Below are 26,867 nucleotides of genomic sequence, written 5' to 3' on the forward strand. Positions count from 1 at the left end.
AAAAAAAAAAAAAAAAAAAAAAGAGTGATCTGGGAGGGTTCACAAAGAAGAATAAAGCAGAGCTGGCCAATGGAGGGCAGGTAATGTTCATCCAAGCTGGTTGTCAAGGAAGGGAAATTAGAGAGGAACAGAAAGGGCAAAGAAAGGAAGAAAAAAGTGGGATTGGCATTACATGCCACAGAGTCAGGAGAGTGGCCAGCTAGGAATAGAATGTGTATGACGTAGAATAAAATGAAAATAATTGACAGTAAGGTCACATGGGCTTGCACAACATTGCATTTTGCATGACCATATGAGAACAGCAGTGAAAGACTCAGTCTATGTGAGGAATCTCTTAAATATGATCATTTCCAACATTAATAAGCAATTTTAAAGAAAGGGTTTTCTGAGAATAATTGGCACACCAGATGGTCTTCTCCTTATCCCAAGTGTCTGTCTGGCTGCAGGTACAGATAATAAACTGCAGAGTGAAACAGCATAATAGGCAAGGAGGGAGACTTCCGAGGAGGGTCTTTCATCACCAGCACTTCGAGAGAATGGCATTTACATGCAATTGATTTTCAGTGGTGAAATTATGCTTGTGATGTTCTGTTGTAAATACTGACAGCATTAAAAGGAATGTCTAAAAGACGAGCACTAAAATGTCACCAGAAAAAAGCTGACCAGTATTTATGCTAAGTTCCTCAAACTGCAACCCTTTTTTACATAAGTAGTGATGCCTCATGAAACAAAGCAGGTAAGTCTCTAGAGCTATGAAGTGAAAGAAAATAAGTATGCCTACCTTCTCTGTCATGTAGGAAGATACCCACTGCCTCTCATCATAATGACACAGGGGTTTTTCCCCCTCTCCTTTGAGGATTTTCAGATAGGAAAGCTTACATCTCTCCCATATTGAACTCAGAGGATGAATAGACAAAATAAATCACCATAAAAATAAAGGGCTATTAGATATATTAATAGATTCCTGCTATTGAATAGGGTATCAATTCTCGATGGGACTTTGCCATTTAAGCTTGAAACATGTTTATCTATTTAATGACAGATTAGACTGGCCACTTGATAGTGATGGGAGGAAAAAGAAATCAGAGTCTACTGCTTCTCTGTTAGTTGTGGTAAAACAGAGGCTAAACAGCACAATCTGAGAATTTTCATTCAGCTGAATTTCTGGAAGCTTTTAGTTGAGAACTTTATCATTTTCTGCCTCGACATCTAGCAGTTTCATTAGGGACTATTGTTAGCCTGTGTGCTAATTCAAAAAAATAAAGGCTGCAGTCTTTTGATCTCCAATATATTTCTTAGAATTACATGCAATTATCGTGAAAGAGGAAACTGAAGAATTGGCCATGGAATTCATTTTAAGAATATTATTACTCACATAGTACACTTATTAATTTAGAGCAAAATATTTTATTGGATTACTAATTATATTACAGAACATTATATGATATTTTTGAGTTTGTGCTAAAATATCCTTGGAACGAATCATAATTCTAGGATTAATAGACTTATAGGTTTTGAAAAAAAAAAAGGTTTTCTTTGAAATATTGCAATTAGTGCTTTGCACTGCTACCAAATTATACTTTCTTTTTCCAGTTATTCTAAGAAATGTAATTTAGAGTGCTTTGTGCGGAATCTTATTATAACTTTGAATTTTGACTGACATTTTCCATCAAAAGATAAATTTATTGAGAAACACCAAATGTGGTAAATTCTGAAGCTGTTACAGAGAGTTAAATACCTTCTGCTATGTTCAAAAACAAGCATATGCATAAAGGTACATTTGCCATCTCCTATAAGAGTCTGGGAATTTCAGTAAGAATCACAATCAACCATTTATCTGGATTCAGCCAAGTAGTAAAGCTACTTTGAGTTGAGGATTTATGCCAAAGTGATGGAAGAGTTTATTAAAGCAGAATAATTGGCAGAAAATAGGCCCCCTCTTCAAAAGCCCTCAGAAAACTTTTGAGCTAAGAAACAGTTCAGTGTTCAGTTCCTGAGTATCTATTAGACTGTGGCTTCCTAACATGAGGAAGGTAGATGAAATCAATGAAAAGCCAATCAAGCAAGTTGCTGGCCTCAGGGAGGGAGTGGCCATGACTTGGCCAAGGTCACCTGAGACAGACTAAATTTTGAGCACAAGCCTCCTAACTCCAACCTCAGGTCTACACACTATGGGTCTCCTGAAAATGGTGGGATTTTGTTCACTTGTTTATTTGTTTAGTTGTCTATGTGTTTGCATATAGGCCACGCTGGCAGGCTGGATCTGTATAAACTGGCTACTTCTTGGGAAAGGAGTTGAGAGCACAGGTTGGAGCTCAGGGTGGCCTCATAAAAGGAACCTGAGGTGAAGCCTAAAGCGCAAAGTTTAAAAGCAGGATCAATAAACGTTCATGCCAGTGTGAAAGAGTACAAAGTACGCTAGAAAGGGAACACAGATATGCAGGTTTCAGTTGCAAAATGAAGTCTCTAGTCTCTTATGACTAGATGTCTTTGGGCGAATAATTTAACCCCTAGATCCTGACCATGTAAAAAAACAGGAATCAGGCTAAAATCACTGTATATTGCATAAGATCTTTTACATTTGTTCTATTTAGGAAAAAAACAAAACATGATTTTGACTTTTCTTCATTTTTTTCATCAGTTAAATCCTTCAGATGTTTTGATTCATCCTTAGCCTAATTAAGGTATTGTGCCTCATAAATACTAAGTTCTCAATACGTGCTTGTTCAATGAATAAAGTTATTCCTGAACAAATGAATAAGCGAAAGATTCCATAACATAGGGTATCATTTCATAATTAATAATGAAATCAACAGTAATCAGATTGATTACTTACGCTCACCACTGTTTCTTCATGACATACCTTACAGGTTTGTGTGAATATAAATGGGATATAGCTATTCTTCCCAAACTCCATTCAATCCTGAACTTCCTTTTGCCACTTATTTTAAACACTGTCATGTTCTGGGGCTGCAATCTATTTGTACCATTGGTAAAATCAGTGTCTCCCATACTCTGTCAGCTTCTGAAAGGTGGAAAAGGCATCTCTGTAGATATTCCTTAAGCAATTAGCCATAAATTTGCTTGTTTGAGAAGTAGGCAATTGGATGATTGCTGATGAGTTCATCCTATTGTCCCTAAAATTCCCAACCTGAACTGGCTAGTTACTAAACTAAAAATATTTCTAATCCTTCGCTATGAGATTATCCTAAAAGTAACTGAATTGACAGGATTCACCCCAACATGCAGTGAAGACAGAACAGTCCACTTGATCATGGTCAGCGTGCTTCTCCCTTATCTCATGCTCTGGGCCCAGCTCCCAGGCCCCATTACTTAAAATTGACAAGAGTTCAGAGGAGAGAAAAATCACTACAAGTCTAGGACAGATCATTCAGAGTCCATCCTCCTATTTGAATTGTTGGTAGGGTCCTAGAGAAACCACACCACCGTGGCAGCACAGGAAGACCAGAAACTGGGTACCAAAAACTAGATATGGAAACTCTGAAGGGAGAATTGAGGAATCCTGAAGACAATCTTTTCCCGTTTTACATTTTTCCAAGGATCAGCTTGACCCATTATGTTGAATATGATTTTTACCATTCAAAAGAGAGACAAGGTATGCATACAATTGGTTGAGGCTTAAATTGGAAGGTAAAGGCCAAAACATTTACTATGTACCTTAATTTAACCTTGTTACCTTTTTTAGACATAGACTTTAAGCCAATTCTAAGTAAGTGTTCAGATTCTAAATCCAAGTTGGAATCACATCATGGCTCATTGGGCACACATTGGGAAGTGTCTGACAGTCTAAAAATTGAGATCCTGAGAGAAAACTGAGTTTGTTTTTCCTATAGTTTAGCCTTCATAAGTTTTAACAGCCTGGAGCCAGAAATGTGAGTGTATGTACGGAAGGTGTATGAAGGAAAAGTTAGCAGTGGAGCTAGGTCAGCAAGCATTCAACTGAAGCCCAAATATTTAGCATTTATGGTCCTTACCAAGTGGCAAATGCTTACAAACATAATGATTTTAAGTGGCTTCACCTAAAGCAATGGTGCTTTTAGCCACTGTCTAACAGAAACTCATTCAGAAGAGACGACGGAATCTCTGCTTGATTAGGGACAAAACGGTAAGACAGTTCATCCTCAGCTGAGTTAAGAAATGGAATGATAATTGTGAAGTACAGCACCACACTGGCCAAAAGGAATAATATACAACCAGATGCTCTGTGTGACCAGGTCTGCGTGTGGCCAAGGGTCCAAGGGGTTGTGTTTGGGATGGGATGGGCCTGGGAAACATGGGCTTGGAGACCAAAAAGGTGAGGAAGGAAAAAGAACAGAAAGAGAGGAGAGAGAAAAGGTGGGAGGGGACAAGCAGGACAGTAAGGCAGGCAAAAGGAGGAAGCCAGTCCTGCCAAGGGTCGGGGGAAGGGGTGGGGGGCAGTCATCAATTAGCACCACACTCTCACAGCTTACTCAGCTACTTTTGTGTTCCAAGTTCCCTCTAATATCCCTGCACTATCTGCTAAGTGCAAATCATTTTTCTAGTTGCCAACTCTTCCCTTTATTATTTTAAGGGTCTAATGAAATGAAAATTATGGGGGAAGAAAAGAGATTCATAATAAAATTATTTCAGGAACACAGACAATAGCCACACACACCCCCTGGGTGTTGATCCGGTACTCTGCCAGCCTCTTTCTAAGTCATTTTCAAATAAATAGAGCTCAGGGATTCCATGAGCAACTAAGAACACATAAAGGAAAGGATGCAGAGTACTCTAAAGACCCCTGTAACCTCCAGTCACCATGGTCTTTCTTCAAAGTTTACACTCATCTTACTTAATTATATTTTCTCCTGAGAAGCGTACACTGTTAAACGAGTTGGAAATGAAATCATCTCATCTATATGTCTTACTTTATGCCAGAAGAAACTGAGCCCCAAAACCATTAAATGAGTTGTCCCAGGTCACACACAAGTCTGGTGATGAAAATGGGATCATGCCCAATTTGACCAGCATTGCTGAAGGATTAAACATAGTATCTATGCACAATGAACATCTGTGGGTCAGTAAACCATGTTTTCTTGCTCACACAACAAAAAAAGCTTTAAAAAAAAAAAACCTGGGGTATTCCCTGGTGGCGCAGTGGTCGAGAGTCTGCCTGCCGATGCAGGGGACACGGGTTTGTGCCCCGGTCCAGGAAGATCCCACATGCCGCGGAGCGGCTAGGCCCCTGTGAGCCATGGCCACTAAGCCTGCACGTCCAGAGCCTGTGCTCTGCAACGGGAGAGGCCACAACAGTGAGAGGCCCGCATACCGCAAAAAAACAAAACAAAACAAAAAAAACCTGTTACTGTGTTTTCTTTTTCCTAATCCACGGCTCTTTCATCTCCTGAGACTGCATTAGAGAGAATACAGAGCTTATAAAAAAGTCTTAGAAATGTGATTTCTTTAATGGTTTTTAGTCTTATAATGCCATGTGTATTAAAAGATAATTACCATTAGTCTTAATTTGAGAACACAATGAGGAATTCACTTTTATGGTTCTTTCTATCTTAATCAGTAGGCTGAATCTTAAAGAGATTCCTTAAATGAAAATAAATAAATGACCAGAGTTAAGAGTTGGACAATGTGTTTAAAACTTTGAATATAATCATCAATCTATTGTTTCATACACTTTAATATTCAATGAAATAGCATTCCACTTAGAAAGTCTTAAATGGAAAATGAAAGAGTAAATACAAGTTAAAGGGATGACATTAGTACATCATACTAATACGAAGAAGAAAGTATGACAAAATACAATCATTAGTCCTTGGCCTGAGAAAAATATAGCTTCTCTTCAGTTTAGTTCTTTCTTTTAGTTCTTTCATTAATGTGATTCTCAGTCAGAAAAATTTCCACTGATGAAATGTATACTCAGTAAAAGGTTAAAGTTAAGAAAAATGTAAAGCACAGGAACTTACTGCCATCTTGTGGAATGTGTTATATTCTGAGACATATTTTCTCTTTTATTTTCTGGAATGTCATTTTCCATTACCATTAGTTACAAAATGACTAAAGAGTTCCCCAGCAACTAACCATAGCTAATATCTATCTACAAAATAAGACATGAGAAAATTCATGCATTTTGCAACAAGGAGATTTTTGATTCCTATAGTGGAACGTTTGTTGTTTTTCCTCACCGTCTCTTGTTTCCAGTCACTTATCTAATTTCTTTGTTGAGTGGATTTATCATTTAATTTAGTATATTTTACTTTCCATTCTGAATTCACGAAAATTCAGAATGGAAGAGAGGCAAAGAGAGAACAAAGCACACATTCTATTCTGGGAAGTCTCAGGGCAGTCCAGGCATCCAGAGCAGTGGTGGAGGGTAGGTCCTTACTACACAGAGTTTGGGTCTAAGACTGACTGGCATCACCTGAGAGCTTTTAGAAACGCAGAAATCTGGGCCCCATCCCAGACCTTCCGAATCAGAATTTGCATTTTTATGAGATCCCCAATTGATTCACATGCACAGTAAAATTCGAGAAGCACAGGCACAGGCCGCCATATTTCATTCCACTTACTTACGGCACCGACACGCACGCACATGCACACACACAAGGTTGCTCAGTATTGTGAGAAAAGCCAAGCATCGAGACACCTGGATTCAAGTCCATGTTACTTAATTTTGTGCATCTCAGTTCAAGCCCCAGTAACTTAATTTTTACAGGCCTGAGATTTTTATTTGTAATACAGAGGAAGGTGTTCGTAAGACGATTGTAATCTCCCTTCTCGTTCTAAAATTCTCTGATTTACTACTTATACATCAGTGATTCTTTGGTTAAATTTCCATGCATCACTTATTCATGCATCAGCAAATTGTTTGTCTCAATAATTCTGATTTCAACACAATGATTAAGTTTTCAATTCATAGCTTGAGAACTGTTTTGTCCCAGCAGAAATGTTTCATCTAGTAAGCAAAGCATGTTTAAAATTTGAAATTATTTACCAACATTTTAAAAAATGAAAGACTTCACCACAAACCTCTGAGTTTTCTGATTCTCTCTTGTAAAAAATCAGAAAACCTGTCAATGCTGAGCTCACAACTCCACACGGAATCAGTAACTTACAGCAGAATCTCAGTTTGCCCCAGCTCCCACACAGCTCTTTTCATTCACTTTAATGCCCGGCCCCTTTGGGCCTTGGGATCAGTAACCTCTGGCTCAAATGGTATTCTCTGTCGAATCTTTTAACATGTCCAAAAGCTATAACAGAAAGACTCAATGAAAACTTGTGCTCCTTCACAAACTCTAATCTCCATCGCTGAATAGTATATTTCTCTGACGTATTAATACTCTTCTTATGTGCCACAGTTCCCTTTTATGACTATTAAGTATTCACAGGACTAAGTTGAGAATTGGCCTGTCCACATGGGCACAATTTACTAATTTACCTACCTCTTAGCCAACTTTTACATGGCCACATGTATAAAAACACAGAGAATTCAATTCCCTTCCTATTCAAAGGTAACCACTAAGTACATTTAAACAAGCAGAAGTAGCATCATTGCCATCTCTAGAGAAAAAAATAAAAACCTGTGATCATAGGATTTTTCATGCAACGAATATTTGTTGAACAATGTGCAGGGCGACAGTACAGTTTTGAACAAGACAGAACAATTCCTGCCTTCATAGGACTTAAAGTCTTCCATGGGAGACATACAGTTGAATAGATATTAATTCCAGGAATGTGTGATAGTGATTATGACAGAGGATGCCACGTGGCTGATGACGGAGGATGGGAGCTGGGAGTGTTCAGGGTACCCTAACAGCCCTTAAGTTGGGACCTAAAGGCAACTAGCAGCCATGCAGTGAACAAGGGGGGAAGGAGAAGGTTCTGGGGAGGGAGGGAACAGCACGCGCAAAGCTCACGGGAAAGAGAGAGTGTGGCAAGAAGCACCAGAATGGAAGATAAGCAAGGTGGCTGGAATGAAAAGAAAGAGGAGGAGGGCCGACATGAAATGAACCTGAAAAGACAGAGCAGCTTCTAGACATTGGATGTTCTCCCAGAAGCAGTGGGAGGCCACCAATAGGGCTGAAGTGAATGGTCAACTTTGGGCTTTGAAAGTATCACTCTGACTTAAGTATACATCTAGGAGCTTGGATAGCCACAGAAATTACAGGCATCCAGGGACTTCCCTGGTGGTCCAGTGGCTAAGACTCCGTGCTTCCAGTGCAGGGGGTGCGGGTTCGATCCCTAGTCTGGGAACTAAGATCCCACATGCTGCACGGGGCGGCCAATAAAAAAAAAAAAAAAGGAAATTACAGGCGCATCCAAGAAATTAATAAATGCACCACCATCACATTCACGATATATGTTGCCTAATTGATTAAATATATTATTACTTCATCGTGCCCTAGAAGCACTGTGGCATAGTGATGGGACATATGTTTCATATTTTACAACCTAGTTTTCTTTCAACCCTGTCATGAGTCTCTGAGATCGTATGTATAACCTCATTTGGGAGGACTGCTGAAAGCCTAAATGTGAGCCCTGTTGACTGTGAGGCAAGCCAAGCCCAACAGCTTCCTGGGCCCACTGAGACAGGTCCTGGCTGCGTGGATGAGCCAGTGCTACAGCCCGCGACACTTACTCATGGGTGCACACGAGGTTGAACACATTACCCCTTGACCTCCGGGCTGAAAGCCAGTCTTGTCTTGATGAGGCTGCTGTTTCAAAGCAGGCCACAGCTGGGTGACTCATTTAGGGAACCACTTCAGTGTTTTTAAAGCATTCCTTCTGTTCAACCTCCTTTTTTTTTATCCCACTTAATGCAACATCTCGGCACTGCTTGGGCACCCTGCTGCTGGACATTCACTGCATATTTCAGTCTAAGCAGTGGTGGATTTTGATTACCAATAACTTAGAGAAATGTGAAGTCTCCAAAATTAATTTCGACTCATTTTTTCAAAGCTGCACACATTTTGCCCACCTTCCCCCAGCCCCAAATTTTCCTTCGTTATCTAATCGTACAGCCACTTGAAAAGGTAGCAGTTGCTTCCCTGTTTTCATGCCGTTATTACCACGTGCTAGCGGTTTTTATGCCAATTACCTGCCGTCAGAGCCTTCCCCTAGTCCAATTGTGAAAGGGATGCTTCTACAACCACAAAAATACTTTCCTCTGCTTCAGCTCTATACGTCTGAAGCAGAAAACTCACCTTAAGTGATGAAAAGCGTGGTGTGCAAAGCGAGTCTCTGGGTGCCCGTGGAGAGATTCACATCCCAGGTAAATAATTCTTCAGGTCCCCTGGTCAGGACTTATCAGCCAGAGTCCCTTCCCGGCAGGTAGGAGTTGAAAAGCAGGCAAAAGCGGCTGGGTGCAGTGTAGCTTCAAAAGGCAGGCAGATAACTAGATGTATATGCCTCGAGGCAGGTCCTCGACAAGAGGAAACCTACCAGACAGGCAACAGTTCTTACCTGCCTAGAAAATAAGCTGGAAGCCACAGGGGCTGAAGATCCAAGTCAGGAAACTCCTTCAGCTCATCCTGGAAGGCAGGTCAGCACGAGGCCAGCAGGACCAACGGGCATGGAACTACAGAAGCCCTCCCTAAGGCTCCTTTCAACATTGTGTTTCAATGTACCGATGTTTCTGGAAGAAAAATAATTTATTTTAATGAAGTACTAACTCAGACTCTGAGGTAGTGCTGAACTGTCTTGCTCTGAAAAGATAAAGGCGAGGGTGTGAGTGTGTGTATGATTTTATTATGTGGGGAATAAATGCAGCTGATAGATCTGTGCATGTATTTATGAATATTCTATTTATACACATGGTTGTATCATCTACATGCAACCCAGTTAATTATTCTTATCATCTGATCTTGAGTTCACAGCCTATGATTTCAGGAGAACTTATTTTTAAGAATATAGAAATCAAGTATGAGAAAGGAGACAGAGCTGGCAGATTTTTTAAAACAGACACAACAATAACAACTTATAGATTCCTGAGTTTCTGCAGGTGAAATGGATCAGAGATAACAGTGATTATAAGAGATCCTAAGTCTGTCTTGTGAACCCCAGTTGGAACTGCCCACAGTTAGGTTTTTCTGTGAAGTCAATTTAGAAATTTGGAAGTCTCAAATAAAGAGACCAAGAAAGAGCTGATCAGATAATTGTGACTGACTTAATGCCCAATGAGATAGACACAGTGAAGGTTAAATCAATTGCTGGGTGCAGTGTTGCTCTAAATTTCATGCCTTTAAGACAAATTCAGGAATGTAAATCTGTTTGCACTACGCAGTGTATTTCATAGGACTTTCTGGCTACCCAAACTTTTCTGAAGCTAATGGAATCCCAGCCCCTAAGTGCTATCAATGTCCCAAACTAGACCTACCTCTGCCACTGCTAGAAGCAACAACCATTTCTAAGAGCCTGTCTATGACTATCAGTCTGGGAGGTGACTGCTTCTATAGAGAAAGAGGAGAAAGATTAGAGGAACCAAGGCCTGTGTGATCTTTGATAAAGCCCTGGACAAATCTAGGCAAGTCCTCTCCACTCAGACATGTGAGGAGGATGCTGGAACACCCAGGAGAAAGTCAAGTCTGAGAAGCAAGAAGTACAAAGAGATGGACACAGAAGGGAAATACCTTCCTAGCCCAACTATGCTTCATAGCAACTTCTCCCAATGTACATAATAAAGTATGATATGAATAAGCAGTGTTATCACACAAGGAAATCAGATCATTGGGTTTTTCAGGATGAAATTGTGAGAAAAAAATTACAAAAGGTATATAGTCCAGACCATTCAAGACTGGATTATGGAGACAATACATAGAAAAGGCACTGATTCAAAACACATATGCAGTAAGTAGCTCCTATCACATTCTGAGCACATCATTCATCCATCCAAGAAATGTTTATTAAGCATCAGCTAAGTGTTAGACTCCATTCTTAGCACTGGGGAATGCAGTGAAAAAGATAAAATCCACAGTCTTAAAGTACACATGTTCTAGTAAGAGAGACAGAGAAAAACATATATACGAATACATAATATGAGAGCAGACTGAGGTAGGGCTTTTGAGGTAAGATCAATCAAGATAAGGGTTAGGTAGAGGAAGAACAGGTGACAATGGTAAGTAATAGCTCTTCTACAAGGGGGTTCAGGAAGATCTTTCTCAATGACACAACTGTCGGTTCACAACCTCAAGAGTTCCCTGGGGGGTGAAATTCAAAACTGGCCCACGTACATGGAGGGCGAGGAAAGACAGAAGAAAGAGGCAGACCACTCCAGATCTGTAGGTGGCAGGGTTAATAAGGAAAGGAAATCACATACAAGGTTTGTCATGGGTGGGCACAAGACAAGTTGATCTCTATACCCACACCCCAGAATCTTTAGAAGTTCATATAGAGGGGCTTCCCTGGTGGCGCAGTGGTTGAGAATCTGCCTGCCAATGCAGGGGACACGGGTTCGAGCCTTGGTCTGGGAGGACCTCACATGCCGCAGAGCGGCTGGGCCCATGAGCCACAACTACTGAGCCTGCGTGTCTGGAGCCTGTGCTCCGCAACGAGAGGCTGCGATAGTGAGAGGCCCGCGCACCACGATGAAGAGTGGCCCCTGCTCGCCACAACTAGAGAAAGCCCTCGCACAGAAATGAAGACCCAACACAGCAAAAATAAATAAATATATTAATAAAATCCTACCCCCAACATCTTCTTAAAAAAAAAAATAAAATAAAAGTTCATATAGAGGCTTTCAGTCATATATACCATCCACATGGTCTCAACAACACATTACTCCTTAAAGGCTACATCCTTGAAACAGTTTCTAGTGTGAGAATGGTGGGCAGAACATACTTTCCAGAGATAGGAGAGGGAGTGAAGAGCCTCCAATTGCCCAGTTCCAGCAGTTACATCCTCTCAATGACCTCCTCCAACAATAATGGAGCAAGCCCAGTGAATAACTAGAGGAAAATAGTCCTAGGAAGTGAGAATAATGAGGGTCAAGCTCAGAGAGTCTGACAAGCTTGGAAAGCCCAAGGAACAGGAGCAAGCCACCGTGGGCAAAGGGAGAGCGGCAGGGGATGAAATGAGATAGGTGGGGCAAGCGCCAGCCTAAGGGGGGCTTCCGAGGCCATGGTACAAAGTTTGGACTTTTTAAAGTATATAATTGGAAACTATTGGAGGGTAAGGGGCAGAGGAGTGGGGAGTGACATGATTTGATATTTGTTTTTACAAGATTATTCCATCTCCTGTATGGAAAACAGACTATAGCCCAGAAAGAACGGAAGCAGAGACCAGTTAGGATGCTCTTACAATAGCCCTGGAAGGAGACAATGGCGGATGGAAATAGACTGATAGTGTAAGTAGGGGGGTTTCGATTGTACCTTTAATTTCTCAAGACCTGAGAAAGCTGACAGAATCATTATACTTCAAAAATTGCTATACCAATGATCCCAACACAGGCCTTTATATTCCATCAATTATTTCGCTGCTTTGAAGTAACATTTACCCTACTACTAAGTTCCCCAAATGCCTGATGATAAGAATCACTAGGGACTTAAGTACACTGTCTGTACCCTCCGCTGGAGTTTCTGACTCTGTAAGCTTGGTTGGGTCCAGAAATCTGTTTAACAAATTCTCCAGGAGATTTTAACAATAGGCACACTGATGAGCACTGGTTACATAACTGAATTTCTTCATTCTCCACACTGACATAGATGACTCCACCTCCCAGTGAAAAATTCAGTCCTTAGGACTAAGGGTATTGAGGATATCACCAAAGACATTGCCTCCAATTCTGGATGCAGTTCAGAATTACACAAAGGCCTTTATAAAAATGCTTTTGGATCAACAGATCAGAGGTGGGCATGTAGTCTCACTTCTCCTATAGATTTCTTCTATTTCCACTTGCTACTGTCGTGGTTCAGATTCTTATTATTTGTACTTATTTTCATTTTTAAAATTCTATCATGAATTGTATTGCCAGCTTAATCTTCGTAGTACCCTCTACTGAAAATAATTCTCTCCTACTTAGAAACTGTCCCTGTATTGCATTTTCAATAAATCCCCAAAACTTTGGTTCAACGTTCAACAAAACCTGCAATGCATGACTGCATTCCTGCATAACTTTGTAGTCTTCTCTGTTCCTATTCCCTTAAGAATCCCCGTTCTGACATTTTTTTGCCAGCTGTAACAAAAAGGAGTTCACATTTTCAATTGTTGCTCAACATCCTTCTTTTCTTTTTTCTGGAATTCTGCCTATTAAAGCTTCCCCCCTTCTTCAAGGCTAAGCATGGGCCACTGGCTCCCATTAACTGTCTCTGAACATTCAACCAGAAATGATTTCTCCTTTACCTCAACCCTTATGGAATGACTGTTTGAGGCATTTCTAAGGCTTATAAGGTGCGATATTGTGGCTGTGCATTTAATTTACATTGCTGAGTGATGACAAGTATTTTTTTTTCCAGGAGGGTATATCATAGTCAATATGCATTTATTTGTATCACCCAATTTGCTTTACGTAGATCAGGAATTTAGGCCCTCCATAGTGTTATCAGAAACCAGAGGGAGCTGTCTAAAGCGAAAACCTAGAGTGTCTCAGGAGCTCCCCATCACATACTGGGTCTATCTGTCCTCCTTAGCCTGACATGCAAGGTGCATCAGGACTGGGGTCTTGCCTACCTCTTCAATCTCATCTCTTTTTATTCATCTTCTCTTACTCGATGTTCCAGCAAAATCACACTGCTTTTGTATTCCCCAACACAACAAAAGGGGTCTTTATTTATGCTTGCACAGTCCTTTTCCATGAAATTCCTCTTACACCTCTTCATCCCGTGAACTCTTTTCCATTCTACAGCACTCAGCTCAGTAGCCCCCCTCGCCACCAACTCCAACCCTTGCACTACCGAGTTAGAGCACTCCCATCTTTCTCATAGAATTTACGAAGAACTGTGTAAAGAAATTCTCTTTATCAATTTCCCTGCCAATAAGCTTCTTAAAGTCAAGAGATTTGGATTTTTTAAAATATTCAGTATCTGACAAAAATCTGGCTCTCTATCAATAAATATATCACTGCATAAGTATGCAGTGAACTAGATGAATATGAAAGAATAAACACACTGACAATGTTTCCTAAGTTTGTTTTCATCCTTCTTATTCCCCAGGTGATTCTGATGTGTAGCCATGGTGAGATGCACTGCCTTAGGCCAAATATAATTGGCAGTAAGTAAAAATCAACTGAATTCTGTGGTTGGACAACAGCGGAATCGTAATAAAAAGCAAAAATATCTAAACCTTAAAGCCTAGTCAAAACTAAAGTTAAAGAGTTAAGCAACTTTGTTAATAGGCTAGAGGTGTGAAACCTTCCAAAACAAAGTTGTCTAGCTTGAATTGTGCCTACATAGTCTATAGATTGACCTAACTCACTGAATAATTCATCTCATTTTCACTTTTTTCAGCCTCAATAGGACACAGCTGCACTGATGTTCGTCTCAATTGATGGAGTGAAGAAGCTTCACCTTTATTCAGTGTGAAGCAACTGCCAAGATAAATGGCCTTTGAGAGGTAATAAGTTCATGAGCATCACCTGTGTTGTGCAAAACACTATTTGATTTTTCTTAAAGTTTAAACCTATTGGAAAGAACATATGAATTACGTATGCAGCTTGCGGGTGAAAAGTTTTGCTGCAGGGTGATGAAGTGCACCATCAAGGTGATACATTCTGAACATTGCCTTCTAATGACACAAGGGAATCACAGAGCAAATGGAAGGGAGGAAATTATGACCCACTGGCCAGAATTGGTAACACAGGATTTGTAACACAGGAATGCCACATGAATATGCTCTATACTTATCTTGGAGAATAAGATTTGGGGCAAATAAAACAAATACCAAAGTACAGATTTCTCCGTATATAAACGTACTCTGCAAACCAGGCCATGACGGAAATTCGTGATATATTTGGGAAACTATTCTCAAGAGAAAAAGCAATGTGGCTTATAGACTATTACCTAGCCTAGTTTTGAGAGTGTGTGTGTGCGCGTATTTGGCCTTTTTCTCTGCCCTTCCACAGCTGTCTCACCCTTCTTCCTTATGTTCAAATTATAACCTTCTCCCTTTCTTCCTAATCAATTTGATTCAAGAGCTGCTTGTGTGACTACTAGCAGAGCCTCTGTGCTGTGCTCCAGAGGAGGTGCTCTCAGCTCTTCTCTGTCAAACGGGTGGCATATGCTCAGTGTAATATGCTACCCAGGGAAGGCACACGGTGTCTACGAATTAGGAAGCCATTTTCCTAGATTCATCAACGTTTGACCTTTTAATAGAAGATAGTGTTTACTTTAAGGTGGTATCATATGAGAAATTGAGAATGAAACACTTGAGTCCTTTCACCTGGAAAAAAATGTGGGATGAAAATAAACTGACAGAAAGAGAAAGACAAATACCATATGATATCACTTATATGTGGAATTTAAAATGTGACACAAATGAACTTATCTATGAGACAGAAACAGAGTCACAGGTACAGAGAACAGACTTCTGGATGCCAAGCGGGAGGAGAGGCCGGGGAGGGATGGATTGGGAGTTTGGGATTAGTAGATGCAAACTATTATATATAAAATGGATAAACAACAAGGTCCAACTGTATAGCACAGGGAACTATATTCAATATCCTGTAATAAACCATAAAGAAGGGGGAGGCTTCAAGATGGCGGAAGAGTAAGACGCAAAAATCACCTTCCTCCCCACAAATACATCAGAAATACATCTACACGTGGAACTGCTCCTATAGAACACCCACTGAACGCTGGCAGAAGACCTCAGACCTCCCAAAAGGCAAGAAACTCCACACATACCTGGGTAGGGCAAAAGAAAAAAGAAAAAACACAGACAAAAGTATAGGGACAGGACCTGCACCAGTGGGAGGGAGCTGTGAAGGAAGAAAGATTTCCACACGCTAGGAAGCCCCTTCGCGGGCGGAGACTGCGGGTGGCGGAGGGGGGGGGAGCTTCGAAGCCACGGAGGAGAGCACAGCAACAGGGGTGCAGAGGGCAAAGCGGAGAGATTCTCGCACAGAGGACCGGTGCCGACCAGCACTCACCAGCTTGAGAGGCCTCTCTGCTCACCCGCCGGGGCGGGCGGGGCTGGGAGCTGAGGCTTGGGCTTCGGAGCTTAGATCCCAGGAAGAGGACTGGGGTTGGCAGCGTGAACACAGCCTGAAGGGGTTAGTGCGCCACAGCTAGCCGGGAGGAAGTCCAGGAAAAGGTCTGGAGCTGCCGAAGAAGCAAGAGACTTTTTCTTCCCTCTTTGTTTCCTGGTGTGCGAGGAGAGGGGATTCAGAGCGCCGCTTAAAGGAGCTCCAGAGACGGGCGCAAGCCGCGGCTAAAAGCGTGGACCCCAGAGACGGGCATGAGACGCTAAGGCTGCTGCTGTAGCCACCAAAAAGCCTGTGAGCAAACACAGGTCACTATCGACGCCTCCCCTCCTGGGAGCCTGTGCAGCCCGCCACTGCCAGGGTCCCATGATCCAGGGACAACTTCCCCCGGAAAACGCACGGCCCGACTCACGCTGCTGCAACGTCACGCCGACCTCTGCTGCCACAGGCCCGCCCCGCACTCCTTGCCCCTCCCTCCCCGCGGCCTGAGTGAGCCAGAGCCCGCCAATCAGCGGCTCCTTTAACCCCGTCCTGTCTGAGCGAAGAACAGACGCCCTATGGCGACCTACACGCAGAGGTGGGGCCAAATCCAAAGCTGAACGCTGGCAGCTGTGCAAACAAAGAAGCGAAAGGGAAATCACTCCCAGCAGCCTCAGGAGGAGCGGATTAAATCTCCACAATCAACTTGATGTACCTGCATCTGTGGAATACCTGAATAGACAACGAATCAAACCAAATTGAGGAGGTGGACTTAGGGAGCAACGATATATATTTTTTTCCCCTTTTTTTCTTTTTGTGAGTGTCTATATGTATCCTTCTGTGTGTGCTTTTGTCTGTAGAGCCTTGTTTTTACCATTTCTCCTAGGGTTCTGTCTGTCTGGGGTTTTTTTGTTTGTTTTTTGTAGTTTTTAGCACTTGTTATCATTCGTGGATTTGTTTTTCGGTTTGGTTGCTCTCTTCTTTCTATCTTTCTTTTTTAAAATTATTTTAAAATGTATTTTTTAATAATTATTTTTTATTTTAATAACTTTATTTTATTTTTTTATCTTATTTTACATTATTCTTTCTTTCTTTCTTGCTTTTCTCCCTTTTATTCTGAGTCGTGTGGAGGACAGGCTCTTTGTGCTCCAGCCAGGAGTCAGGGCTGTGCCACTGACGTGGGAGAGCCAACTTCAGGACACAGGTCCACAAGAGACCTCCCAGCTCCACATAATATCAAACTGCAAAAATCTCCCAGAGATTTCAATCTCAACACCAAGACACAGCTCCACTACACGACCAGCAAGCTACAGTGCTGGACACCCTATGCCAAACAACTAGCAAGACAGGATCACAGCCCCACCCATTAGCACAGAAGCTGCCTAAAATAATAATAATGCCACAGACACCCCAAGACACACCACCAGACGTGGAACTGCCCACCAGAAAGACAAGATACAGCCTCATTCATCCACCAGAACACAGGCACTAGTCCCCTTCACCAGGAAGCCTACATAACCCACTGAACGAACCATAGCCACTGGGGGCAGACACCAAAAACAATGGGAACTACGAACCTGCAGCCTGCGAAAAGGAGACCCCAAACACAGTAAGATAAGCAAAATGAGAAACACACAGCAGATGAAGGAGCAAGGTAAAAACCCACAAGACCTAACAAATGAAGAGGAAATAGGCAGTCTACCTGAAAAACAATTCAGAATAATGATAGTAAAGATGATCCAAAATCTTGGAAATAAAACGGAAAAAATACAAGAAACATTTAAGAAGGACCTAGAAGAACTAAAGAGCAAACAAACAATGATGAACAGCACAATAAATGAAATAAAAAATTGTCTAGAAGGGATCAATAGCAGAATAACTGAGGCAGAAGAATGGATAAGTGACCTGGAAGATAAAATAGTGGAAATAACTACTGCAGAGCAGAATAAAGAAAAAAGAATGAAAAGAATTAAGGGCAGTCCCAGAGACCTCTGGGACAATATTAAACACACCAACATTCGAATTATAGGGGTTCCAGAAGAAGAAGAGAAAAAGAAACGGACTGAGAAAATATTTGAGGAGATTATAGTTGAAAACTTCCCTAATATGGGAAAGGAAATAGTTAATCAAGTCCAGGAAGCACAGAGAGTCCCATACAGGATAAATCCAAGGAGAAATATGGCAAGACACATATTAGTCAAACTATCAAAAATTAAATACAAAGAAAAAATACTAAAAGCAGCAAGGGAAAAAACAACAAATAACACACAAGGGAATCCTCATAAGGTTAACAGCTGATTTTTCAGCAGAAACTCTGCAAGCCAGAAGGGAGTGGCAGGACATATTTAAAGTGATGAAGGAGAAAAACCTAAAACCAAGATTACTCTGCCCAGCAAGAATCTAATTCAGATTTGAGGGAGAAATTAAAACCTTTACAGACAAGAAAAAGCTAAGCGAATATAGCACCACCAAAGGAGCTTTACAACAAATGCTAAAGGAACTTCTCTAGCCAGGAGAAACAAGACAAGGAAAAGACCTACAATAACAAACCCAAAACAATTAAGAAAATGGTAACAGGAACAAACATATCAATAATTACCTTAAATGTAAATTGATTAAATGCTTCAACCAAAAGACATAGACTGGCTGAATGGGTATGAAAACAGGACCTGTATATATGTTGTCTACAAGAGACCCACCTCAGACCTAGGGACAGGTACAGACTGAAAGTGAGGGGATGGAAAAAGATATTCCATGCAAATGGAAATCAAAAGAAAGCTGGAGTAGCAATTCTCATATCAGACAGAATAGACTTTAAAACAAAGACTATTACAAGAGACAAAGAAGGACACTACATAATGATCAAGGGATCAATCCAAGAAGAAGATATAACAATTGTAAATATTTATGCACCCAACATAGGAGCACCTTAATATATAAGGCAAATACTAACAGCCATAAAAGGGGAAATCAACAGTAACACAATCATAGTAGGGGACTTTAACACCCCACTTTCACCAATGGACAGATCATCCAAAATGAAAATAAATAAGGAAACACAAGCTTTAAATGATACATTAAACAAGATGGACTTAATTGATATTTATAGGACATTCCATACTTTATAAAAAGAATAATTCATAATGATCAAGTGGGATTTATCTCAAGATGCAAGGTTGTCTTAACGTTCAAAAATCAATCATTGGGATTCTCTACATTAACAACAGAGTAGAAAAAGCCTAAGTTATTCAATTGATACAAAAAAAAGTATTTGACAACATTTAACAAATATGATAAAAACTCTCATCATGTACGTATGATAACATCTTTAATCTATTAAACGACATCTATGAAAAACCTAGAGCTAAATTATACTTAATGTTGAAACATTGAATTGTTTCCCCCTAGGATCCAGTGAGCAAAGCAAGAATTTCTGCTCTCACCACTTCTATTCATCATTGTACAGGAACACTATGGCAAGTAAAAAGGCATAAAGATTGGAAAGCAAGAAGCAAAACTTCCCTTATTTGCATAAACTTGATTCTTTACACAGATAATCATAAAATGTCTACTAAACAAATTAATACTTAAAATTAGAGAGGTCACAGACTGCAAAATACAGTATTTATTTCTATTATTATATACTAACAATAAATTGGAAAAAAATTTTTAAGATTTTTTTTTCATGTGGACCATTTTTAAAGTCTGTATTGAATTTGTTCCAATATTGCTTCTGTTTTATGTTTTGGCCGGGAGGCATGTGGGATCTTAGCTACCGGACAAGGGATCAAACACGCACCCCCTGCATTGGAAGGCGAAGTCTTAACCACTGGACCACCAGGGAAATCCCAAGCTGGAAAAATTTTTTAAATACCACTTACAATTGCACACAAAAAAATAAAACACTGTTTACAATAGCATCATATCATTATTACAAGTATCAGTAGGAATTATTTTAATAAAAATCTGCAAGCTTTACAATAAATGTATAAGAATATTGAGAGAAATTTTTAAAGACCTAAACAAATCGATTGAAGCTCTCGGTATTGCTAAGATTTTATTTCTGTCCAAATTGATCTGTAAACTCAAAACAATTTTTGGCACAATCCCACCAGGACTTTTTCTACAAAATGACCAGCTGATTTTAATTTTTATGGAAAGTCAAAGGAACTCAGAAATAGAAACCACCTGGAAAAAGTCGATGGAAAGACACTAGCTGATTTCAAGAATTACTCTGAAGCTCTGATATTTAATACATGTGGTATAAGAATATGGATAGAAAAATAGATCAGTGGGCTAGGATAGATTCTAGATCTGGAGTCACATACATATGGTCAATTGATTTCAATAGAACTTTTAAGATAACATTGAGGAAAACAGTTTTTTCAACAGATGATGCTAAAACAACTGGATATTCATATGGAGAAAAAATGCACCCTATGGCCTACCTCACAGTATACATCAAAGTTAATTCCAAATGAGCCAAAGACCTAAATGTGGAAACTAACAATCTAAAGTATCTAGATGAAAACACAAGAAATTTTCTTTGCTCAGAAACTGCAAATATTTCTCAGAAAAAAAACTAACCACATTGATAAAATAAACTTCATCAAAATTTAAAACTATTGCTCTTCAAAAAGCAAACCACATATTGGGATAAAACATTCTTAATATATATGTATGACAAAGAACTTGTATCCAAAATATATTTTTAAAAACCTCTTAGAATTCAGTAATGAGACATAAGCAACCCATTTAAAAATGAGCAAAAGACTTGAACAGATAATGCATTAAAAATAATCAAATGGCCAATAACCATATTAAAAGATGCTCAAAAGCATTAGTCATTGGAGATATGCAAATTCGAACAATGAAACACATACTAAAATGGATAAAATGTAAAAGACTGACCATGCCAAGTGCTGGAACAGATATGGAATAACTAGAATTCTCCTGTGTTTGTGGTAGGCATGTGAAATGGTAAACCATGTGGAAACTGGTGTTAAAAGATTAACTGGGCCATATTAAAAAGTTTAAGAGTTTATCTGAGCAAAAAATTGATTTAAATCAGGCAGCAACAAACCAGAAGTGGTTAGGGGTGCTCTAGGAGAGCTCAGGGAGAGACTTCTATAGAGAAAAGGCAGAAGCAAAGTAAGGCAATGACTGATTGGATATAGCTTAAAGCCTAGCTAGCTGTTTGTGGTTGGTCATCCTTAGCATTTTTATTTCATAATGTTAAGGTATTTACAGGCTTAGATTTTGGTTTGCCTACAAGGGTTGCCAAAGCACTAGAGCCGTCTCCTTATTTAATTAATTTAGAAATTTTCCTAGAAAATTAAACATATATTTGCCACATGACCCAGCAATCCTACTCCTAGGAATTTGCATGTTCACGCAAAGACTTGTACATGAATGTTCATAGCAGCTTTATTCATAACAGCCCCAAATGGGGAACCAACCAAGTGCCCAGCAACTGGTGAATAGCGTAACAAAACTAATCAAAAATAAAAGGAATAACCTATTGATACGCATATAACAGCAAGGATGGGTGTCTCAAAAGCATTATGTAGAGCAAATAAAGCTTGACACAGAGTACATGTCATATGACTTAAATTTTATAAAGACGTAGACTAGGCAACCAAGCTATGGTAATAGTAACCAGATCAGCTCAGAACAATGATTGAGAATATGGGAATTGCCTACAAAAGAGTGTACGAGGGACATTTTAGAATGACAGAAAGACTGTATATCTTGAATTAGGTGTCAGTAACATGCGTGTATTCATTTGTCAAAGTCATCCAATTGTGCTCTTACAGTGTACGCATTTTCTCGTGTGTAAATTATACTTCAATAAAGTGATTGAAAGTTGGAGAGGGAGGGAGGGAGACAGAGAGAGAAAGAGAGAACTACAAGCAGATATTCTTCATACAAATAGACCCCAAGTTGATTTCCAGATGTGCATATCTAAACTCTTGGGTCATTTTATCTGGGGTCCTTGTAATTCTCTAATGCTTTGGAAAGGCAATTTCCCATTCTGAGAATGAATTGGGGAAAACCACTTTAATTGATTTGATCAACAAACCCAAACCTGCCTCTATTTAAAGAGAAACCAATTTGAACATTCTATAACTGCATGCACATCCTGCCTCGCTTGAAGGGGTCTGCCTGGCAATGCCATAATACATAACTCTGCTTCAAATGAGACTGTGGTTACCAAGGCAGAACAAGACATTTTCTACGTTTATTTGCATTAACCAATAGTCAGACTGGCCTTGGGCCCCAAAGCTTTTAGTGGAAGGCTCTGTGGTCTACTGAGCTGATAAAAATGATGTGGTTTTCTGTATACATAGAGATAACTTTTTGATAACTAGGATCACTAACCAATGCTGCTACAGAGAGATTTAGACAAGCACTGTCTCACTCTCTGATTAGAAGGGATTTATAATCTAACATGGATAATGTTGGCATGGCTCAAGCATGTAGAGGATTTTTAAAAGACAGAATAGAAATACTAACCAACACACAAAATGATATATTTCAATTCTCTATGTAACCAAATTTTGACAGATATATTTGAGATTAGTGAATGTGGAAAAACTCATGAGAAAAAAACCCACCTTACCAAAAATGTTTAATTTTGTTGCTGCTTTATTTATTGAGTAAAAACGTATAGCATCAAAAAATGAAATTAACATCAGACATCTAGGAGACATATGACAAATTAGAACAAAGCTGGCTGCAAAAATGGGGAAATTTTGAACTTCAATACTGAGTCATAATTTTATAAATAACTGGCACCATTCCTCACCCCTTTGCCCACATGTAGGAGAGACCCCCGGTGTACACTGGGAATGTAATGGAGGTAAAACAGTAGGACTTTTGATTTCACGATTCCACACTGGCATCATGGGAGTAGATGGGGCTGCATGTCAGGCCCAGCTCACAGGAGGTCACCATCACAAAAGGTTACACACCCAAAACGTATTTCAACATTATTCACAAGCCCTCATCAGGTTAGTTCTCCTCATATTACCTTAACATGCCGCATATCATAAGGAGAAATGGGGAGCTGTTATCTTAAGATGTAGGGAAAAGAATGCCCAGAAATAAAACCTTAATTCTCCGTTTGGAGCTGTTGCTCTTTGGATCTCATCTGCAACTAGGCTTTTATTTCACTTCCTGCTAACCACCGTGGCCCTCCTGGGATTTCTCAAACATTCTAAGCATGATCCTGTCTCTTGCCAAACGGAATGTTTTTTCTCCGGAGAGCCACAAGATTTGACCTCCTTTGGTTTTTGTTCAAGTGTCATCTTAGTGTGACACTCCCCATCCACCCTATTACAAACCTCGTAACCAACCAGCAACTTCCTAGCTCCTTCCCCGCTTAACTTTTCTTTGTCCTCATCACCATCTCTCACTCCTGAAATGTAAACTCCATACTAGAAATATTTGTTTTGCTTCTTGCTAGTCCCCTAGAATTGAGTCACGCTCACCATAGGCACTCCATCATTGTATAGAGAGTGAATGTTTCCGCCAGTGTGACCTGAAAATCTATGGGTTTCTATAACACAATGGTTCTCAGCGGTAGCTACACATTAGCATCCCCTGGGCTTGCTGTGGTCCCAGCTCTGACCAAATGAATTTGCATCCGTGTGGGGGGCCCAGGCACGTGGGTATGGTTTAAAAGCATCTCAGATGATTCTACATGCAGCCAACTTGGAGAACTACTGAATGCAGTAATACTGATTATAAAAAAAACTTCTGAAAAAAAATTCTACCCTTGAAGTCAGTAGCTCCACTATCATTCATAAAGAAGCATTTAATTTTTACGCCTGTTCACCCGGGCATCTCCTAGAATCATAAAAGAACTACATTAGACTTTTTTTTGAACATTCAAGGGCTCACTATAATATAACAGAAGTTACTGTGAGGAACCTTTGCCACTACAATTACCCTGGTAAGAACCACATGGATCTCTAACTAGGTCAAATACAAGCCCTTGACCAGGATGTTTTCTTTGCACTCTGTACCAACTGTGGGACAAGAACAGTTTAAGGCAGGAAGACTACACAGAGAAGGCAATTCCCACACGCTCAGCTTCACGTGCAACACTCTGCCCAGAAAACTAATAGCTCTTGCCTCCTTTTTAAAGAAACTGGGCAGCATGGATTGAACGTTATTATATGAATTTTAATGATTAAAATTCAATGAATTAAGATTTATCACACCAGCCCACCTTTAGCTGTGGAAGAAAGTAGAAAGATGCCCAGTGTCCCCTCCTGTAACACAATCCTAGAAAGAGCTGGCTGTTTTCATACCACAGTCATTCTTTCCAGGGTGTTTTCTTTTTTCCATTTTGGTGCACTCAGTTAAAACTTATCAAGTGCTGCTGTAGGTCAGAGGTTAGCACTAAAAAGTCCAAGATGAATAAGACATGGTCCATGTTCTTGAGGAGTTGATAATGTAGAAGGGGGCACATGCAAACAAATGATTATAATGTGAGCTGGTGTGTCCAGTGGAATACAGAAGGGAATCTGTCAGGACCTGAGGTATAAACGGGGAGGGATCGGTAAAAACTAAGTCAAAATTGAAGACGTACGGGCAAAGAAAGTATCCCTCCTACCTTAGACTAGGATCCTAGCCCCTAGTCCTTCTCTGTCTAGAGGCAAAATCTGTTACTGTTTTCATATATAAAGTTTCAGAAATAATCTATGTACCTATAAATGTATTTGCTTAAAAATGTAGCAAACAGCATTAAAAGCATGAATTCCGGAAGTAGCCTGCCTGAATAAGAATTCTAGTTTTCCTGCTTACTACTTAGGTATCTTACTCAAGGAATAGTCTCAATTTCCTCATTTCTAGAACGTGCATAACAATCACACCTACTTTGCAGAGTGTTACAAGTATTACACAAGTCAACTAATAGTACCTCTGGAATAATGTGTATTCTATGCCTTGCTTTTGTCATTTAATGACATGAGTTGTAGACACTTTCAGTTCAACTCGTATAGAGGCATCTGAGTGTTTTTAACCTGTTTATTTTGTTCCCACTTCATCGATTCTTTCCACAACTTTTTTTTCCTCCTCCAAAAGGACCACCAATAGTTTGAGTTGATCTGTCCACTCTTTTTCTTCATATTTTCAATAGCTTAATCTTTCCTATTGTATAGCATTATATTTTGTTTTGTTAATACTTTCCCTAGCTTCTCTAGCTAATATTTCAATATTTTAAATACTCAAAAATCTTCTTTTGCTCTTGCTGTAGTGTCACCACTGAGATAACTTGCAACCTGGCTCAAACTACATAGCAATGTCCATTTTTTTCTCAATCTACTTTCCACTTGTCTCAAATTTGACATGTTATGTGCTCTGGACACACATATGCTAAGGGGCTAGATAAGCAGCATTCTCCTCTACTATATTTTTTTTACCTACACATCTATCAAGGATAGAATTGTAGTTATGGAATATCACTACCAATAATTGTAGCAGATACTAAATTAAAGCTCATGACATGGCTAGTTCCAATCCAGCCATTGGGAAATCAGAAATTCGCAGAAGCACCATGTTTAGTGTTGCACACATAAAACAGGATTCTCTGAGAAATGAAGGCTGAGATTGGAGATCCTTGGAGATACAGCTGCTCATTTGAGAAAAAGAAGCACACTATTTTAATCCATTTATTATTATTATTCAGGCTGTAAGGAGATGCCATTGTGAAAAAAAGACATGGTGTTCATTAACATAGGGCCAAAAAGTGTGAACCCAATGTTGTTAATCTCCACCCTTTGATAAAACAATGGTGAAAGTAGAATCCTAGTGGTGCTTCCATATTAATCTCTTACCCAGGAAATTGGGAAGTAAAGAAAAAGGACTACAGTCATAAGCTTTCTGATGTCATCATAAGACTGTGTTTCCTCATCAGTAAAATGGAGACAATAAACAGTATCTATCTCAGAGGGCTGCTGTGAAAATTAAGTGTTAAAACGGTAGGAACACAGGGAAAGAGGTCACTGAGTATTAGCTACAATCATAAATGATTTGCAACCAAACCTTCCAGTGATGAGGATTTATCCTGTTAATCCCCTGGGAAAGGAATAAGATGGAGATCTCAGTGCACCGTGTCTAGGTAATACCCGGCATAAGAGGTCCCAGAAAGGCAGGCTGGATGGTGAAGCTTGCAGGCTGAGCCATAATTTAGCTGCACTGAAAAGAAAAACACTGAGCAGGTTTGGGCCCAAGGATAGTCTCTGTATTTAGGGGTAGAGCAACCTGGCCAGAGGTTCTGAACAACAGTCCAATAAAGTAGGCTGAAGATAGATTTACACTGAAAGTCAGTGGCTAAACCAGGATGAGGATTCAGCCCTCCTTTCTGGAGATGGGATCCAAATGATCAACTGCAGTGAGATTCCGGGAATAGAGTGGAGGCAGCCCTCTTCATTCAGAAGAATGCCAAGTTTTCAGCCAATCTCTCCCTTAATAACGGAGTGAGGGGGGATGTATTGAGGTGATCCTCCTTCACGGCTGGCCTCACATCCCCTTGCCTGCCAGCCAACCAGCCTCACAGGGTCTCAGTAGGAGAAGGATAATAAGGCCACCCCTTGGGAACACTCCATCCAGTTCTGGAGAAAGGACGTGTGGAATCATATGCGGAAATGGGGACAGTGATATGTTTCTCATATACCTGCATAAACTTTTCCTTACAATTCTGGCAACTAATCCAAATTTTTTTTTTTTAATTCTAGTAAATATCTTTGTTTGA

This window comes from Aethalodelphis obliquidens, unplaced genomic scaffold, assembly GCF_003676395.1.
Source record: "Aethalodelphis obliquidens isolate GAN/ISIS:26980383/991018 unplaced genomic scaffold, ASM367639v1 scaffold2, whole genome shotgun sequence".
In the NCBI taxonomy this organism is placed as follows: Eukaryota; Metazoa; Chordata; class Mammalia; order Artiodactyla; family Delphinidae; genus Aethalodelphis; species Aethalodelphis obliquidens.